This window comes from Odontesthes bonariensis, chromosome 15 (assembly GCF_027942865.1).
Source record: "Odontesthes bonariensis isolate fOdoBon6 chromosome 15, fOdoBon6.hap1, whole genome shotgun sequence".
NCBI lineage: Eukaryota > Metazoa > Chordata > Actinopteri > Atheriniformes > Atherinopsidae > Odontesthes > Odontesthes bonariensis.
In genome coordinates, this window is record NC_134520.1 from 15,118,799 (window position 1) to 15,140,530 (window position 21,732).

Here is a 21,732-nt window from a genome sequence, read left to right on the forward strand (position 1 = left end):
TTAAAAAAAAAAAAAAGAGCATTCCATGTGGTGGTGCTTGAAAGCTTGTGAATCATTCAAAATTACACTATATGTTTGCATGAATATGACATGAGACATCAAAATTTTACACAAGATCCATATCTGGTCATTTATTTAGTCAAGGAAATTATCCAATGTTACATATATATATTTATTTATATATATATATATATATATATATATATATATATATATATATATATATATATATATATATATATATATGTGAAAGGAAAAAGTTTTGTATCAGTGAGAGGCAATGGAATGACAATCAATTGTGAGTGGACACCCTATATATTTGAACAAAAAGGAAGTTTGACTTCCATGAAATTTTTGTGAAAGTGTATGATGACATGAATGAAGGAGTTTTCTAAAGACCTCGTGCTTGTTAAGTCAGAAAAAGCTACAAAGCTATCCCTAAAGAGGCTGGACTCCAACAATCCAGTCAGATAGGTTGTGGACAAATGTGAAACTCGGGACCGTCATTACTCAAACCAGGAGTGTTTGGCAGACAAACATCACTCTGAGATCAAGGTAACTGTTAGAGTCTGGAAGTAACTGAGAACCTAAAGTAACTTTTAATCATCTAAACTCCTCCACAGAAGAATACTGAACAACAAGAATGCTCATAGCAGGTCTGCCACAAGAAGACTACTCATCTGAAGTTGGCATGATGCAAGCCGACAGGCAGTTGGAAAATTCTTTATGAACAGATGGGACTAAAATGAATTTTTGTTTGAATGAGAAGCTTTATGTTGGGTAAAGGAAAACACAAAATTTTAGCATAAGAACCTTATCCCAGCTGTGCAACATGGTGATGTTAGTATCATGGTTTGGGATTATTTTGTTGCATCTGGACAGTTTGTCTTAATTGACGAAACGATGGATTTTGAATTATTACAATGAATTCTTGGGACATTTGCTAGTGAACTGAATCTTAAAAGAGAGTTGGTTAAAAAAAAAAACAAGGCACCAACCCTGAGCACAAATATTATTCTATCAAAGGAGAATAAAATCCATCGTCAAATGTCCAAGTAGAGTGACCTGACCTTAATTCAGACCAGATGTGAACAGTTAACATGAGGAAATCTACCAGCATCACAGAGTTGCAGCCATTCTGTACGAACGAATGGGCTGAAGATGATCAATAGTTACAGGAAATGTTGAAAGCAAAGCAGATTTACATGCTTTTGCCACTCACAGATATGGAAAATGTAAGGATTTTTTTAACACATAGATCACTTAATATAATCTCTCTACTTAAATCTAATTGTGTTTTAGGACATGTCTTTGCAGGAATATGAACAATTCTGAAGGGTTCACAAACGTCTGAAACCCACAAACAAATTTCTACAGCTTCAGAGTTTCTCACAGTTTCTAGCCTCTGTGTTTTGAAGGGACTGTGATGACTGTGGGTTCTTTGCTCCCACCCCTGGAAATGCGGTTATTAAATTTTCAGCTTTGCTCCTATTGGTCCAACATATAATAATAAATAAAGTCATTGGATGTTTAGTTGTCCATTGACTTCTAGATATACTCATTATACTGACATAGGATTTCACCAACTAAAATGTTTTTAATTATACGTTTTTTGTTCTTCGCATTTGATTTCCTGCTTTAACAAGTCCAAATGCCTGCTTTGAAAAAGGTCTATTGGTAGTCAGATTGAGTCAAGGGACCAACAAACATTAACTACAATTAAGGGACTTACTGTAAATACTTTTCAAATGCCATATAGGCTAATCCCCCAAGGGAGAATTTATTTGCATCACTTGCCTTCCCTTTGCAGGTGATGTTTGAAAGCACACAGATTAAAATCCATCATGAAAATATAATACTCGAATAAGAACAACATCTCTTGAAACCATAATGCACAACAATGTAAGCAGACTTCCAAAATCAACCACAAGCACCCTTTAAATTAAACACATCTTCAGGACAGATTTCTAATTACAGCCTATTTAACAGTGGATTAAATGAAGTGATATACTGTCTGTGACAACAGGCTCAAGGCTGCAAGGTGAATCAATACTGCTGCCCGCTGCTGCTTCTCTCACTGTGGAGGAACAACACCACAGGGGTGCCCTCTCAGAACTTTGACTTCCTAATATCTGCATCACCGCATAAGAGAATTGCCCTCAGCTGCCCCTGTTGCTCCAAGATCAGCTGTACACCTGAAGAGCAAGGTAAGTCTCACTTCCAAATGGCCTGGTAGAAACTTACTGGTCAAGAAAGTTTGGGGGCTGAGAAGTTTGGGAAAAGACATGGAGCTAAAAAGAAATGGTTGTTTTCTTTGTGAGGGAATTGGGGATCATTTCAGCTCTATTGAACTCTGCTCATAATATTTATTTTTGCAAGTTCAATAAGAGCGAATGCAGAGGAAATGCAGGGATGCACATTGACATTGCCAGTCAATAAAGCAGTGGGTGGTAGCTACACAGACACAATGCCCTTTTATTTATTGTAAATGTGTTCTTTTGAAATGTGAATTTAATTCTTCAAAGCAGCAGCAGGTCCCAGAACTCCACCTAAGTTACATTCGCTGAAAATACTGTTTTTCAAAGTCAAAGTGTTATTTTATGCTCCGCTCATCACGCTATAAATGTATTGATTAAAAGAGGCAGGTTTCTCATTGAATGTGGCAGGCTATCTGAATGGGTACTGGCAGGGACAAGAGTCAAAGTGTTTGGCGCATGGCTCAGCGTGTTAGCCAGCTTGCATCTGTAGTGAGGAAACAAACAGGGGCGCAGTTCAGCTCATATTGAATAAGAGTAGTGAGCTGTCATGGCACTGGCTCAGCAGCCTCTGAGGGAGGTTGAATGGCTATTTTTAGGGATGTGGTCAATGCACGGGGAGGGGTATTGAGAACTTCCACTTCATGGATTTTTATTGACCAAAGCCATTAGTGTTTCGCCAAGCTGAAGGCAGAGACAAGAAATCAATAAAGGTCACACTATTAGTGCAAACTAAAAAGTTACATACAATTTAACTTGCTGGCGTTTTATTCTGCTGCTTGTTAACCAGTCTGGACCCTGAGAGGGAGGCAGCCTGGCTCGATCTGTTCAGCTTGAGAAGTCTTCGGGCCCTGAGGGAGACTCAGGCAGCTAAGGGGAAAAAAAATTTGCATTCTCTGTGCTGTTGTAGACATACAGTCTAGACAGACATACAGTCTCCCACACATTCATACTCTTCATAGTTATCTAAATTCAGCATTTGTCTCCACATCAAGTAACACACAAACAGTAAACAAGAAAACATACGGTGCATATGCAAAAGGTTTAAATGGCACATGCCTCCTAGTTATGAGCTGAACACAATGAGGGAATCCGAAGCTTGACTTCGCAGTTACGGGAAAGATCCTGTCTGCTTTGGCTGGCATGACAAAAGTTCAGAAAGTGTAGTTTAATAAGTGCTATGAGATAGTTGTGTCCCTTGGTACTTAATTCACCATTGCATGCTGGTTGTGCATTGAAAAGCATGCTTGTTCGACTGTAAGGTGTTGTTAAAGAAAATTAGGGTGTGACATGATGATGGAATATCCCAGTGGGGACAGTTTCATGGACCAGTGACTTAACAGACGGATGTGATAAGACCAGGCTGGAATGTGGAGTTGGTTTGCCGCACTTTTCTCTTCCAGTCTAGGGTCCCTGGATGAAAAGTAGGGTAAAACTCATTGATATTGATCAGTTTTCCTCCTGACAAAAGACAACTCAACATGTCTTTCCTGACGCTGAATCAGCTTCAGTAATTGAAACAGTTCCTGCCAAGCATTATATTTTTGCTCAAGGCAGAATTTAGAGCTGCTCGAATTCATCTGTTAGCTATAATGAAATCCCACAACCCAGAATGACAAAAATAAAGATTTTTACAAAAGTAGTAAAAGTTTTATAAATTCTATATGCTTGTCAAGAGGAAAGGAATAGACAGAAGTGAATTTCACAGGCATTTGAGCACTCTAACATTTAATGTTTGCTGTACATTTTTTACTTCAATGATAAGAGTAGGGCCAAGTATTAATACAATATTTGCCCCCCCCCCAAAAAAAAAGAGCATTCAAACTGATTTTCTTCATATTTACCATTTGTACAGCTTACATATACAATTGTATCGTAAGTATAGATCATTTTGCAATGGTGTAACACCAGCAGTGAAGCTTGTCAACATGATGACCATAACCCTTTGAGTTTTAAGTTCTCAGATCTGAATCATGACTGGAGCACTGATGTAATAGTTAAGTAAATACACACCTGTAAAGTTTTTACATGAGTTTGATAGAACTGAATTATACTTGTATTTATATCAATCACCAAAGGGACATTCTATTGTTGCAGTATATAAGAAATGGTTATTGCAGAGAGACTTTAGGTAAAGAGAATGTTTGTGTTGCTATGCATCACTTCATGCACATGAATGAGTAATGGATCCTGCTGATTGTCTTCTGAGTCCGTCAGGATTTGTGGCCGACTTGTTGGATAGTTCCCCGCTGGGTATTATTTTCACAAACATTTAAAAGACGGTAAGGTAAACAATTTTCGCTATGTTATAGTCTGTGTTATGGGATTTGACCAACGGAATTATCACAGCTGATCAGCAGCAGGATAAATTGCCCAGTGACGCACAGCAACAAGGGCAATCTTTGATGGATGAATATAATGGTAATCAAAGCATTTCTTTGATGAAAAAGGTAAGCAATGTAAAATTCACTGCTTTAACTCGAAATGAAATTTTTTGAGGTTGAGCTGTTTTCGATAAAAACAAAAATGTGCTCCTCTGCAGTGCCTGTTCTGAGACGCTTTTAACTTGGCTCACATGTCAGAATTACCCGAATTCTCCAAACTATGACCGCTATGACACAATGGTATCATGAACCTGAGCTGAAACTGTTCTTTCAAGCATCCCGGAGAAAAATAGCAAGTTTAAAACTGGTCAGAAATCCCACACATCACTGGCAAGTCTCAAGTCTCTTGAGTATTGGAGTTATTGCAGCTTTTATAGGTGGTGAATTCGGGTAGAAATACAGCAATGTCTGTGATGTTGAAGTTAATTACATTTTTTCTTATTTGTTGATACAATCACATGTTAAAATTCATCACAGATACAGCAAGTAAATGTATAACTAGATCCCTAATCCAGAGTCTATCCAAGTGATGTATGGAAATGTACCACTGAGTACAGGAGGAAGAAATTCCTCTGTTCTATTTGAATCAGTAAGTTTGGTTTTCACCAGAGTTCATGGAGCTGAAAATACTACAAGCGAGCCAAGCACGAATATAACAACAAGGGACAGATCAGATCTACTATAGCTTTGTGCCTGAGGCAAAGCTGTTTTCGGTCTAAAAAAGTTTTTTATCAGAATTTACAACCAAGGCACAGTAAGCTTGTGCCTGAGAGGCTTGAACACAGTGATCTTTACACTTGGCTCTGTTGCATTTGTGTTAATGAAAGTTTCCCTTCCCAAGCACAAAATTTGCGGGGTAGAGCATTCAAATGAGTACCAAACCTTCAACCTCACTTTACTGCTGTTTGTGCCATTATTTGCTGATCTAAAAGAAGGCGTGTCTTAACTTTTCTCCCCGACATGTCTGTGGTTGTTGCTGTGCCGAGGAGGTACAGCTGTTGCACATATAGACAGTGTGAGTGACAGAGAGGGTTTTCCATTATTTGTTTATTTGGAATACCAGAAAAAGACATTATCAGAAAATACTATTGATTGCCAAGCCATGTTATTCTTAATTTACGAAAGGAAGTCAAAGACAACCTGGAATCTCAGACTAGAAGGAGTCATGTGACCCCCACTGCAGCCAATGAGCACACACAGGACACGTGGAAGAGTTGCTGCAAATGCAGGCTTTTCCTCGCTGGACATTCAAAGTTACACATACAAACATCATGAGATCATTTTCAGAATTTACCCAGCTGTTTGATGTATCAGTCATCAACAAGCTAATTTCATTTGACTCAATGCACAGCAGAATAACAGAAACATAGCATAAAAGTTACTATTGTTCTAAGTAAAGTGTCGACCAAAAGCTAAAAGTTTGAAATCAGCCAGCACGGTTCCATGCACAGTTCAGTTGAGCTACAGTTATAGTGTGACTTGGCCATTTAACAGGACAAAAGGCCTGACCATATACCTATTATTCACCCTCTTTTGAATAAAACAATGTTCAGAGTCTATATTTTACATGAGTTGTGTACTGGATATTCTGGACATCCCCCTACATCCTATGCCACTGTAATGTTTTCACCCATCCAAAGCCTTCATCGTACTACGGAGCCCGGTGGAGATCAAACAATATCTTTTTCAGGGGGTTTCAAGAAAGCGTTCTCTCACTTTTCAAAGTGTGCCCTCGCTTTATTAAATCGTGCGCTCGTCTAAATAAAGCGTGCGCGCGTATACATAAACCGTGCGCTCGTCTTACTAAAACCGTGCGCTCACTGCCCCTCAGTCGTGCCCACATTATATACCTTGTGAGCACAATAAACAAAAGTGTGCCCACGATCTGTAAGACGTGCCCACGACATTCTGTATGGCAACAATAAATCCAAATTGCTTGAAACGTTCGCACGTTGTATTAATTGTGGCCACGAAATCTGTTACCATTACAGTGTGAGCATCTCACCTTTTTAATCTATTTGGAAGTTGCTTGGAGTGGAACAGTAATTGCATTGTGCTATGGCGAATGTATGCCTAAGCAAGTATTATGGGACGAACAGTGTCCCTTAATGTAATGTATAATTCAAGTGCTTGGTCTGGACTGTTTGTCAACTGTAACCCTCGTTCTTGCATTATGCCTGTGCAAAAATCAAATACATCGATGTCGCATGGTATGGAGTCGAGGAAGGTGCATTTCCTCTTGCAGACGGTCAGATTGGCTTCATCGAGAGGAAAGAGATGATCTTCAGCCCCCCACAGATGCGGAGCCAGGTGCATTATATCCGGTATTCCAGCCGGAACACCTGGGTTTCTGGACGGACGGATGCGATGTGCATTCCATGTGTCTTGGATGCTGTTCAATTCATCCTGGGGAAAAAAATAACGAATGCAAATAAATATTTTAGGATTTTCATTTGGCTACAGCCCTGACTTGGGCGCCTTACAAGGCAGCCTTGAGAACAGGTGAGGGTGTGTGAAGTACTTTGAGTCAACTAGGCTCATGATGATGCCATGACTGGACGCCAAGGTTGAAAGAATATTCTTGTATTCCATACCTAGCCCATGGTAAACCCTGATTAAGTCCATTTCAAAATGGTGAAGAATCATATCCTGCTGGTAAATTTGGCTCATGATGTTATGAGAGTGTGGAATCGTGGCCACGCTTTGCTTACTTGTGCCCATTTTAATTAGGCTATACATTTCTTAAATAACGTTAACACGTTTTGTGAATCATGACCACGCTTTAGTAAATTGTGGTCACGAGGTATATAGCACGGTTTGGTTAAATGAGAGCGCGCTTTTTAAAACGGGTGCACGCTTTCTCGACACCCCAATATATTTCACCTTAAGACTCAAGGGGCTCCGTATTCATCATATCCATATCCTTGAAAACACAGAGCATTACTCAGGGTTCTTCCTTGGCCCTGAGGTGTTTTTTTCTTTCTACCAGCAGAGAGCTCTCTGCTGCTGCTGCTGCTGCTGCTGCTGGAGCTAGTGTTGCTAAATCTTGTGACAGAGGCAATAAAAACAGGTGTGAAACAATCAAATGTGTTTGCTTTAAAAAGAAGATCAAAGTAACCTATAAATAAAGGTCATGACAACTGTGGCGACAGAGCTATGCATTGTGGTGGTAGCGCAGTGTGTGTCCCCATGATGTGAAAACTCCAAAAATTCATAATAATGTGACATGGTCTATACATACATAATCGGCCCACTCCTCAGAGATCATTTCGGTTAATTCTTACTCTAAATTTGCCTTGATTCATCTTAAGGTGATTAGGAAATGGGGTTTACATGGCAGTGTAGTAAGGTCTCAATTGGGTTGATATTAGAATATTGTTGTCCATGAAAACCAAGCCAATGAGTTTAAAATGAAGGCAGAAGTAGTGAAAGTGCTGAACACCTGCAATGATTAGAGAATGGGAAAGAGTGGGAAACAGTTGGACAGTGGAAAGGCTCGACGAGGAGGGGAGAATGAGAGGAGTGGAACCACAGTCAGTTTTCATTTGTTTTGTATGTGTATGCTTGCATTAAGCATTTAAGCTTCATACATGGAAAATAATGTGGCCAACTTCACATTTGTGTACTACAGAGTTCATTCACTACACTTAAACAGCCAATCCCGTTGATCTCACTCACTGAGAGACCAACATAGATTCAACATGTAGACCAATTGTCCGAGAAAAGAGTAAACAGATCCAACAGAGCCAAAATTCAAAATTCCACCCTAATTAAACAAGACAGGTAGATGCTCACTGATGCTTCAGAAGTTCCTGGTGGTGAATAAGGCCCCTTATATGCCAAGTGTTACCAAATTATCAATCGAGATGAACTGCTCCATCTTTGAAACACCATTAAATCCTGAAAACGTAATAAATAAATAAATACAAAGCAAGACCGCATTAAGCCAGCCACAGTTTTGGAAGTACCTCTCTCTGTCTTCTGCTTTTTCTCAGTGTAGCTGGTGGAGCTGCATTTAAAGAGACTTTTCAGATCCTTCAGCAATTCTTTTTTCAAAAAGACCCCAGGGGCATGTCTGGAGAGTTTTGAGACAGGCAAACACAGGCTCCCTCCTGGGAGTGAAGTTTCTCTCCCACTGACGTTGTCTTTGTAGTTTGAGTTGTGAGAGAGACATTGTCGCTTCTGGCTTTCTCTCTGACTAATTGTCCTGCATGTGAATATTGACAAAGTTACTGCACTTATTGTCTCTTACTAATGTATATAGTTATTTTGAAATAACATGGAGTCTGGTCCACTTTTTGATTCAATTTGTTTGGCTACACAGAGATACAGTAGCTTTAATGTGGGCATTAAGGAATCCAGATGTAATGTTCAGTTATTGATTTTGACTACAATTTCCCATCTGTTTTGTTTATTTTATTTTATTGTTATTCTTTTAACATGTTCAAAATAAATAAATCCAATGAATCAAATGTTGAATTTTTTTTTGTCAGCATGCATTAGAGTTTTTTTCTAAAATGCTGAAGCTAAATCTGGAGGGTCTAAATTCCTCCACAATAGCATGATGGGGTCATACAAAAACATGATTACTTCAAGTTCTTCCTTTAAAGGTGGATCCACAGGCTGTTGAATTGTGGGGTGTACTTCATTTTTCTACACACTGCCATTGTATTTTAGCTTAGTTTTTGTTATATAAATGATTATATGATATAATGTCTATGATGTTTTTCGTGTGAGGCTGTATTTTAGCCCTGGTAAGAACAAGATGGTTGGGAAGGTTTCTTCTTGTTGTTTTTGTCTGATATGTAGAAGTGAAAAGGGATGTGCTCATATTTTTCCATTTATTTGCGAGACAAGAAATGGCTCCAGCCAAGGTTCCAGCAGTAATAAATATGTTTTAAGTTAATCGCCAAAAAAAATGTGTTCCCCAAATATGCATGATTTCTCTGTAAGTATACACTTCTCCTTGTTCTTGCTCTAAGGATGTTTTGAACTCTGTACTAACAATCCAGGTGAGCCTATAATTCTTCTGCCCATTGAACACTTTGCATTAGATACAGATGCCACACTTGTCCATGGAGGGACAAATATATTACACATAAAACAGAGTGTGGGATAGGCACATCAATTTGTTAAGGTGTCATTTTCCCCTTGCTGATTGCCCCACTTTTACAGCCCATTTCTCAGTAACCATGAATTGGAAAGCATCCATTTTAAATCTGTTTCACATCTTGTAAGATAATGATCCAAGAAAAAAACCTGGACCTGAACTCTTTATTTTCTTTATTCTGTACTTACAATAGCACACCACCAGATGGCGGCAATGATCTGCTTTGATTTTCTCTCTGATCCTTTTATGTAATTTCACGACGCTTGAGTCTTAATAATGACTAACTATTACTGCCGACGGCCTTGAAGCTGTATCTTACTCTTAATCTGCATATACTCATAAAAAACTATCGGCTGGCAAGCAGAGTTTAGCTGTTATTTGACCTTTTTTGTGTAATAGTTATCATTCTCTGCTTTAGACATAATCCAAACAGATATGGTTTTTGCACAGCATATATATTATGCTACCAAAATGCTTTAAGCTGCAGTAGCAACATAAGCATTGTCCATTAGAAAAACTAGCTATTCCTGCACTTCTTTTGTAATATGTTGCTAAAAAGCTAAAGTTCATTGGCTCTCGAGGACCCTGTTATCACCACTTGCAAACATACACGGCTGAAATGGAAAAATTTTTCTCATCATATTTAAATCACTTGTAAGACTGATATTCTTTCCCAGGCACTAGATGCACAAGATGTTCCAGGAAAATATTTCTTTTGTTTCTTGTGAAACTTGGTCTCCTTTTCCCAGGCATCACTTATAAGACTTAATCTTCTTTCCCAGGCACAAGAGAGATAAGATGTTTCCTATCAAACATTTTTGTATTTCATTGTTCATTCAACAAAGAATAAGAAGAAGTTAGCTTGCATAGTCCGATACATAGACATTTTTTCCTTCTCCTGTGTTCGGGTATAATACGACATGCACTGAAACTGTAAGTCAGAGCTACACTCTGACGCAGGTGTTCTTTGTTGAAGTCTTGCTCTCTCTTGTACAAGAACTATTCAATAAACCTGCCTGAGTGCTTTACAACTTTACAGTGCTTGGAAAATCATTATCATTTTTTTCCACCACAGCGGCTTAAATAATCTGCAGACAAGAAAGAGTGGCAATTATATTTAAAGAATACCCCCGTCATTAGTAAGGGATAAAACAGGAGAAATATATTTCTATTTTAAAATATCCCTTGATGCTTTACTCTGAAGAGCGCTGTTACAGTGAAGTGCTGCTAGAGGGTAAAAAGAGAGGTGATGAGGAACTGCACTCAAGTAGAGATATGTGGCACCTATGTATTCCCATTTCATGCCAAGTTATAGTTTAACTCAGAAAATACAACCCCAACTTCAAAATTTGGAATTCTGAGTAAAATGTTTAAAAAAAGAAGAAAAAAAAGAAACGGACCACAATTATTTCCAAATCTTATGCACCAATATCTTGATCACAACATAATGCAGAATTAATCAAATATGGAAAGAGAGATATTTTCATATTGAATGAAAAATATTAGCTCATCTTTGATTTGATGGCAGCATAGTGTCTCATAAAAGTTGGAATGGGGTCAACAAAATGCTGGAATAGTAAGGATTGAAATAGTGAAATGTCTCACTTTCAACTTTTGATATGTGTTCTGTTGTGTATAAAATACTGGTTTATGAGATTTGCTAATTTTACAAAGCTTTCAACTTTTTGGGAATTGGAGTTGTATCAAATTACTATAACATTAAGTGCATGATGAACCTTGTTGGTTCCTTGTTGTTTTACGATGCAATACACTGGATTGAATTATCTAACACTATGCACTGTAAAACTGCTCTACTTAGTTCCAATTTTATACAGTCATTTTCTTAGTTTTTTTTTAACCCTTTTACAATCTGAATGCGACTCTGAAGGCTATAATGCTGCCCTAAGCACTTATACATTTGCTGTATTAAAGGGATGATACATACCTTGGGAAACTATTACGTTTCATGCTTGGGCAGCTACAACTTACAACTAAACAAAGACAACCAAAACAGGAGGGAAACCAAAGGTGCAACCATTCAAACAGCTTTATGAATCTATTTAGGATAAAGCATGTAAAACTGGAATTACGCTCTATGTAGAATTTAGCTGGCCTTGAAAAAGGCATGCGTTAGACGACAGAGAGAGCATGAGTCAGAAATACAAGGCAAAAGAAGGAGAAAGGCTTAACGCATCAGTAAGAACATCAACACTAATCAATATAGCTTCATTTAGCCAGTAGTTGTTTGCTCCTCTAGTAAGGTTTAAAATATCCCTAAAAAGAGGAAGTGTTTTACTAATAAAACCCTTTTGGTTACTTTGCATTTTCCATATACAAGCTTAAAGGTGGGGTAGGGGTTCTTTTTCTGGAGCATTTTTTTACATATTGCTTGAAATACTCTTTACACCCCCATTGCAACCAATTAATTAAAAGTTTTGACACAAATATGAAAAGTTTTAGTGGCCTCTAGAACGTACAATCTAGGAAAAACACTATCCAATCATACTGAACGGACCGTTAACAATGATTGGATTCTGATGCTGTCTATCAAACTGCAATCTGCTCCTCCTTCCCCCTCCTTCCCCCTGTGCGCATACCCTGCTCCGTGAACGAATTACGCGTCCAGAAGCTTGGCAGGAAGCTAAACTAGAGCCAGCTTGGCTAGCACCTAGCATTATTAAACGTATAGTTAGCATATACTAAATACTAAATACGGCAACGATCAATGCTTTCTGTCAGAACAGCGCTCGTGCACCTTCGTGCTCGTGCGCGTTCATGTACTCTAGAGGCGTGGCTTCAGGGGGAAAGTGAAGAAAAGGGTTGGGACTTTTGACCTGTGTATTTTCAAAATGCAGCTTCGCTGGACTCAAAATCCAGGATCTCCTACCCTACCTTTAAAGCAATACAATGTAACTTCTCAAAAAACCCACTATGGAGCTCCCCCTACAGGCTTGGAGGTAATGTATGGTTACACTGTCGTAAATACAACACCCTTTCGCTTTCACGTTTCACGTTTGTTGACAAACCGGCGAGGAGTCAGAAGGTGCAAGCTATGTCGACCGAGAAGGTAAGAGTAATCAAATGTACCTGGGAGCATGAGAGGGGTCTATTTGTTTTTGCGGTAGGTGTGCCAGAAAGCAAGTCGAAGTACTTCCGCTCAGCTCCCGGGCCGGTCCAGCAAAGTTACATGGCGCAGTTTTTTCAACTCAGACCCCCGAAGGGCATAGGAGACAGGCCAATCGTAATATTAAAACTCATTCTAGCCGCACAATTTTTTTCAAGCTGTTATTTTAAGGTAGAAATGTTACATAGTATTCCTTTTAAGTGTTTTTTTTTTATTTTTTCTACTTTTCGTTGATAAAGAAATTTGGACACTTCCTTAAACACTGTTTAAGACAAAAGGTAAAGAAGGATAAAGCAAAAAACGACTGCCAGCCAAACTTAAATTTTTGTAACTGACGTCACCATGAGTTGCATTCAGTTTCTCATCAATATCCCTTTAAATGAATCTATGATCATATATCTTTATCCTCATCCAATATGACCTTACAATGCAGTGAGAAGTGAAAATGGATTTTAAGTTTGATGTGTCACGTGCTAAAAGGGAGTGACTTCAAATCCAGTTGATTTAAAAAGGTCAGCTGTTAAAAATGATGTTAAATAATTTCCTACAACATAGGATGAGATTTTGATGATTCTGCTAAGTTAATATATTTTATCTCTGGACACTTTGCAATGCTTCACTGAGCTAAAGCCATTATAATGTACCGGGGGAGAAATACAGTTCCAAACACTTTCAAATCTATTCTTCTTAGAATAGAAGATTGAAAACACCCTTCACTGGTTTTGACAGCCCATAAAATTGGATTCCATTTTGTTATGTCACATAGGATTATATCAAAAAACAATGTAGCACGCTTGATAACACTGTTTCTTGAGCAAAATTACGATTTTGTTGCAGAAAATGCCAACCCTGTAAAAAAAATTCATGTTAAAGGGCAAGAAATTCTAGACTTCTCATTGAAAGATGCAACATTTAAACGAATACAAATCAAACATTTTCTGCAGCATATAGCGTAGTGGAAACCAAAGTTCCAATAAAAAAGTTCCAATTCAAAGTAATCACTTGCAATTACAGATGTCCTTTACTTTTATGTGAAAATTTACAAAAAAAAATTAAGGCTAATGTTCTCAAGACATCCAACAAAGACACCCCTTTATAACACATATTGCTACTCAATGTTCAATGGAGTATAAATGTGTGTGGCAAGAGTGCCCCAATATTTGTTGAACTAAACAATCAATAGTGAGCAATGAAAAGGGCACACCGCTGAGCCAGAGACAATCACAAATACATGAGATCCTCTGAAGTATAAATCATTCTGAAAGCAGAACATTTTCAACCGAGCTTGTTTAAATTTCTAATATAGATAACGACTGGAAGTCATTGCCAGGTTGCTGCCTCATATCCACGCTGCTTCACTGCCATTGATTTATTGATCTTTTGCACATATGAATAACAATAAGTATTAAGAAGAAACTTAGCAATACTATATCTAGAAAAAAAGAGAAAAAAAAGCACCAGCCTTCAGTTTTCATTTTATAGTTTTCAACATATTCTCATTCCCAAATTGTCACATTGTCATGGTCACTAGCCCTTCACATCAGTTGTTAATGTACAATGTACCCATTTACCATCACTGTCAGAGGCAATGGAAAACACTCTACAGATGCACATTGTCAGTTATTCCTCTTTTGTTTTAAGTGACGCACTAGTGCACATGCTTCCTAAAGTATGAGACTCGTGCTCAAGTCTTACCAGGACGCTTCTGTTTTTCAATCACTCTTCTGACATTTCTATGCAAATATAATGCATTTTAGGACACATATCATGCCTATTTTTCACAAACTGACATAATTCCAAGATTTCTTAATGAAATGTTTGTGTCTTGTTTTGGTCAAAAGAACACATAGAGACAGAACAGCAACTCATATTTCTTCCATTACTTTACACTTTTATTCAAGCAGATCATTTCGGGGGTGTGAAGTGACCCACTGGACTCCACTCTGCTCCTCCTCTCTTTCTAAGGGTCTGCCTCTTTTGAGAATTGTCCTAATTAAAAACCTTCAGAGCATGTTATTATGGTATGAGAGAGCACACAGTGACTAACCAGAGAGCTCAGACCACATTCCACACTGATACAAAAATACTTGCTGTTGAAACAAGCACAGCAAATTTAAACGACTGTTGGTCAGTTACACTAATAAAGCCATTAGTGTAGTCACATCATAATTCCTCCATCACATATCTATTTATCTATATTTTTATTGATTTATTTATCAAGTTAAGTTATTTGATATTAACAGCAAAGCAAAAAGTAAAAGCGAAAAAGTTTCAGCTCTCAGGGACAGCGGATTCAACATCATCTAAAGTTAAGGCTGACAGAGATACTGAGAAAGGAGGCTGCATAACCTTGTGAAATGTTTCCCCCTGAAAATCCGAACGGCTCAATGAATGAAAGATTTTTCAAAACAAAATGTCTGAGCTTTGTTTTTTCTGAGATTTTGAGTTGGTAGTAACTTAAGTCTCCTTTAAAAGTACTTGGTTGAGGTTAGAAAAAAAAAGTCATGGCTAGGCAGTAATATACAGAATTTCTGACATTTCATTACGGAAAGCTTACCAACACTCTCCACATTAACAAAGTGATGTATCCCCTGGGTGTTACATTACCAGCTCGGGACAATAAAAATGGACACAGAAGGCCTGAAACCAAGCATCAATATGTGAGAAATTGGGAGTAAGAACATTACTTATGCTCCCAAAGTATTGCCAAATTAAACCTACAGCAATATGGAATATATGAGATTTGTGAGAGAAATCTCCAACGTGCAAATGCAAGCTCAATATTGACTTTCTTTTTCTTGGAGTACAGAAAAAAAGAAAAATCTCTCCAGTGCCCTTTAGCTCTAGATGATCCTTCCCCAGTTGATGAAAATAATCAGAATTTCTGAGTGTATCTGGGTCCGCCATACAGACCAGTAAACCACAATAAAACTGCACATAGATGCTCAAGTTTCTGGCTCGCAAGGAGTTAAGAGTAGCAACCTGTATAACCTGTGGCTAACACACTCTAGAAGAGGAATGCAAACAATACAACAGTTTAATCTTAATATCGCTTTTGGTGCACTGATTGGGGCACTGCTCGTGGCTGTAAGGAGAACATTTTCAACTAATGTCACAATTGTTTTTACAGCTCTGGCTCAGCAGGAGCCTATCACAGCTCACATTCATCCCTTAAGGACACACAGGGGGACAAGCAATCACAATCCCGCCAACAGGTAATTTTAAGAATCACCTGATCTGTATTGTTCTGCCAGTGGGGTGAGATTGGAGCAAACTGAGGAAATGAAGAATGTTCATCCATTCTCAAAGGTAGGCTATTGTTGCTGTGTTGAAAGCTAAAGCATACAATTGATTTACTTTGTAACATCCTCTTTATTATCCATCTGTGAAAGGGTATGTTATAGGAGCATGACTGAAAGCAGAAATGGCTTCATTTCTTGAGCATTAAATTGAATTTAATAAGTGAAACACAAGAAAAAATTTTAAAAAATCAAAAAAATTCTCCAAACTGAGGAACTCCATAGGTCAAAATATATATAATTTTGACAAGTTGAAGCCGGACTGTTGAAAACTGGAACTTGTACCATCTTCAGGGCATAGAAGAAATTAGTTAGAAAGGCATGTATGCCAGGTTTATTAACCAAGAGCTGCACCAATAATCTCAAACCCCATTTCCAAAACAGCCTCATTTGCATTGTATTCTACTGTATGTCAATCCAATATACAAAATACCTTTCAGCCACTTCAGTGCCAGTGCTTGGTAATTGTTTTTTTTTTCATCATTGTTATCCAGAGTGCTTTGTTTTTGAAGTGGCTTATTTGTAATGTTAAGATTAAATTAACAAAAAAGGACATTAATGAGGGATTTGTTCACATACATTATTATTCATTCATTGACACCAAAGAGCACAACTGAACTGAAGAAATTTTGAGCTCTGCAAAAAAAGTCTGAGGAAGCAAGACACTTTTATGCCATCGTTCAAATAGTTTTTCCTTCCTTATGTCCACTCCTTTCATGAAAGCAGGAGTGTTCGTATAAATCAGTGTCAGTTATACAGACCGATGTTAGTGTCTTTCTTTTGTTTGCAGAGGCGTTTTGGAGATTAAATAAAGCTTAGACCCAGTTATTCATACAGCCTTCACGTTGACCTTAAGTTACACCAGAGAGTGAATGCAAATGAGCCTATTGTCATGATGCTGTTCTAAAAAAATTATTATAATCTTGTAGTAAGACCTTGAGTGGTGCTCGGTATGCTTGAAAGAATGAGTTGTGTTCTCATATGCAGTATAATGGTTTTGACCTCATTTTATACCTGAGCACAAAAAGAATACCCAAGACCTACAATTGTTCTGTGCTTCATCGATAATTGATATGAAAGGCTGCAAGATGAAAATATCTGCATTGATGTAATACCTCATAGTTATTATAAAACATATACAGATAAAGCAATCACAATATTCATTGTTTGCAAGATGTTTGCGTTAACAATTCCACAAAATATAAAATCTGTCAGCTACATTTTTTTTTCTCTGGATATTTATTTGGAACAATGCTTCTCAGCCGGGAGGTCTTGCAGTGTTACTGTTCTTGTCAGGCTGGCATTTACTGTAATGATTGGCATTTGCTCTTCAGCGTCTAAAATCTCAGTACAGTGTTGTTTTCCTGAGGCTCATTACCATATTTCCCCTCCAACTTTCAATTAGGAATATATTATCATCTGACCCTTATTTAAGATTTCCAGAATACTGTTTGAAAGTGGGACATCAGATGGGGAATTAATGGTGCTTTGCCAAATGTCATATCAACTCATCAACAACAGGCAGTTCACAACTCATTCGCTGCGCATGTTTGGCTTATGTTTATACTGCAAGCCTCACCTCGCCTCAATGCACAGCAACTAGCCCTGGCTTTATAAAACAATCTCCCCAAAGAATTTTAATTTCAATGTTCTAAAATACAGTCAATTAAAGAAAGAAATAGTGAGTTAAATGTCCTGCTGCATCTCCCCAGACAACTTTAAATGTATTTTCACTGTTCTGTTAGAGTGATGACATTGTAGATAAAAGACTGTGTCCCTGAGGTGCAGGTGAAGGGACGTGTAGAGCTGAATACTATGCTCTCTGCATTTATTAATACCAAATCAACCACTATATGCCTTAAAGCAAATTATGCATTCATTTTTATAATTTGGCTTAATAAATGTCCTATTTGGATTCATGCAACTGAGGGAGGTTAAAATGAATCTTGTTTTTGTATTTTTTTTTCAGTATGCTTCTCTTTTTTTCCCCTTGCTGCTGTCATGAGGCCATTCTTCCAGCCTTGGTACCTGCGTGTTTGTTTTGAGCATGATGTGGGTGTGGTACTGGCCTTTTGGCTAGAGTTTCTACCTTACGTTACCTTACCGAACCGATAGACATCCTGAAGGACTCACCTATTGGCCTGGTTACTCCGTTCAGCCTGGTTTTGACGAGTTTCCTGGTTATTAAGCCTGATGGTTTGTTTTACCTGATCCCTGATGGTTCTCTAATTGCCTTTAAGGTTCCATAACCTCCAGGCACCTCTACTTCCTGGAATCCACATCTCAACGCTTTCCCTGAAGGAACTCACCCGCCTGCCCACTCGCATCTTAACAGCTCTCCTGGAAACTTGGACTTATAAAGACTCAATAATTCAGACATGCATTGTTAATAATAGAAATTAATCCTTTTTAACCACCTTCCAGTGGCTCGCCTTCCCTTTTTGGGTCTAAACCTCTCAACTTAGTGACAGCTGCAGATAGCTAGTCACACACTGATGGGAAGATATTCATCTAGAAAACAGTCATTCAATAGAACACTTGATTGTATTTCAAAGATAAAATAATTTCCAATTTGTACAACACTGATACTTAGTAATCACCCTTTAACTACTTTTTTATGTACAGTGTAGCTTTCTGTGTGTCAATGTAAAAACTGAAGGAAATCAATAAACTTTCTAGAGTTGGAGGGCTGGTGGAGGAATACACCACGGGACTTTGAACCAGAAAGACAATAGATTCTTAACTTTCGTCTGTGTTGTTGAGGAAACTAAACCTGTGTATCAAGCATTCACCGCCAAGGCGGCACTGCATGAGAAACAGTCATGCAGTCACTTTGATCAATAACACCAAATGAAAGTCTGATTTAGTTGGAAAACCACTACCACTTTACACTTCCCACTGCTACATCCAGAAATGTAACCTGAAACTGTGTTAGGCAAAGAGGGATCCACGTATCAAATGAGAAATTATGCTGACTTCTCCTGGCATCAGCTCACACTGTATATGTGTTATGTGGTCAGATGAGTTAACGTTTCAGCTGCCATTGGAGAAAAAAACTATTGTCTGGTTCTCTGGTTCTACATTTCAGAGATGGGAAAGACCATCTATTAAGGTATGGTAATTCATGAGTTCCTACAACATAACTTCCATATGTGGGATCCAGAGGCACATATTAAAATTGACTGGCCTGTCTGCTGCCTAGATCTGTCTCCTTTTGAGAATGTATTGAGCATCACGAAGAAGAGAATCAGACCAAAAAAATAGGACTTCTGAGCAGCTGAAATCTTGTATTCAAGAAATATTCTTTCAGCTATAATACATGAATCACTATATTCAGTTCCCAAATTATGAAAAAGTATCATTAAAAGGAAGAGTGATGTCACACAATGGTAAACATGACTGTTCCAACCCTTTTTGTGTGGGATGCAGGTAGCGAAATGAAACATAATTTCTTCTGTGGAATTTGTCCCATCTTTTCTGGAAATAGTATTTTTATTTCAAGAAATCTTATTAAGTATGATTACATTATTACAGCATCAAATATGTTCACTTGTTTCAAGTCCGTATGTTCTTAAGAGAAACACTAATTACTTATACTACGATTCATTTTGACATTCTTCTGAAACCATACACCAACTGCAAAAATTGCAATGTATTAAAAGGCTGAGATTATAAATTCAGTGGAGTTAGAGATAGGGAGAACAAAGCAGACACAACGATGACGCATGAAACACGCCTGCCTTTCTAAGAATGATGAAATCAACAATAAACTGGGACTGAGAATTGACCGAGGCAATACTCTATTTTCCTCTGTCTGTGTTTGCGTTGAACGTCTCACAGAACTCCAAACAAAACTGAAGTTTTCAAAATCAGTTTGAAGAGTAATTAAGAGTTTTTGCCCTTTGGAACTTTCCCCCATTAGATAACAAAGCAATAACGATTACGCAATGCCTCTTATGAAAACTAAGTACACTACATCAGACAACAGCCTTCACTCTTCCAGCTGCTAGCGCTGCTTAATAATTCCTCTTTGATGCAGCTTCTGCTCATGTTGTCTGACGGCTGAGGTTGCTTTGCAAAGTTGGTGAGGAGAAAACTGTCTGCTGTGCTCCCTCCAAGTTATTTAACACACACGGTCTATTCTGCATCACTGCCGCTCGGCGCTTTTGTCACCAACAGAAGACCCATGTCACCAAGCCAAAACACTGCTGCTGCTGCTGCTGCTGCTGCTGCTGCTGTCTTGAGAGCAACATGAACTCAGTAACTGATAAAGTGATGGTTGCAGGTGGTGACCTCATTGATGCTCATAAATGAAGTGAAGGTGAAATTTTGGTGGAGCAGTATAAATCATTTCCCTCAAGTGGTCGAATGTGGTTGTCATGCTGGTAGACACAGTCTCACTCTGATAAGAGGCTTTAAGATTTGAAAGAATAATTTGACTTTTTTTGCAATGCTGCAAAAGGATTTCTTTTTTCTTTTTTTTTCACTGTCTGCATATATAAATGGTAGGTACAAGGTATGGCAAGAAACAATTTCTCTTGTTTTCCTTCATTACATTTTAGTGCCATTACATTTTGAATACTCAGCCTGTGGCCACTATATATAACATCTTGCCTTATTACTTCTTGTCATTAATTCATACACTTAAATATCAGTTTTCAGTTTTAAAAAAAAGTTGAAAGGACTTTTTCAAGATATTTTTTCCTAACAAATATGCAGGAGTGTATAATTATTTTTCTTGGGATGCTAGATGTTAGCAATAACAGGTTTTTTGGTCTAACAGCTGCGATGAATACTTCTTCTAGACGACTATTGGGTTGAAATATGAACATGTACCTGAGGCTGCTGATATAGAATAATTTTTTCATTTGTGAGCAAGCAAAGACATCTTTGACTGATGTAATATGACATGTCGGTGGTACTTGTGAGCTCTAAAAGGCACAATGTTCAAGATGCTAAAGTAGCAACTGTACTATAACAACCTTTACCTATAGTTTCTGCCGCAGCATTGCTGCTATAAACATACCAGTAGCATTTCAAGCAAAATGGAAACACTGACATGATCCCAGCTGGAGAAAAGGATAGAGTTGCTACAATTGTAGTTGCTACAAATACAAATATGATATATAATTATAAGAAAACTATTAAACAATACTGCACATCTTTAGAAATTATTTATTAATCGTCGCATTTTTAGAAACCAGTCTGAAACCACTATAAATGACACAATGTCTGTTGTGTTTATTGTGTTATGAATATATTCCAAAGGTCAGAGCTATCCTTAAGTCAATATGCTAACAAAGAAAGAAAAAGCAAAAATGGAAGCACCAGACTTTGCCCTATCTGATGTCTCACATCTTACTGGAGACTTCATGTCCTCTGGCTCCAGACAGACCAGTTTATGTTAGTCAGGGTTAGTCAGTTGTGTACACTCTGCTGCACAATAGATTACTGGTATCTCTTCTGTTGGCCAATTACAATAAAGCAAGCCAGTCAGCTGGGTGTGTTGCGTTGGAGTTTAAACTTTGGACCTGAGAAGAGAAGCTGAGAGATACAGTGA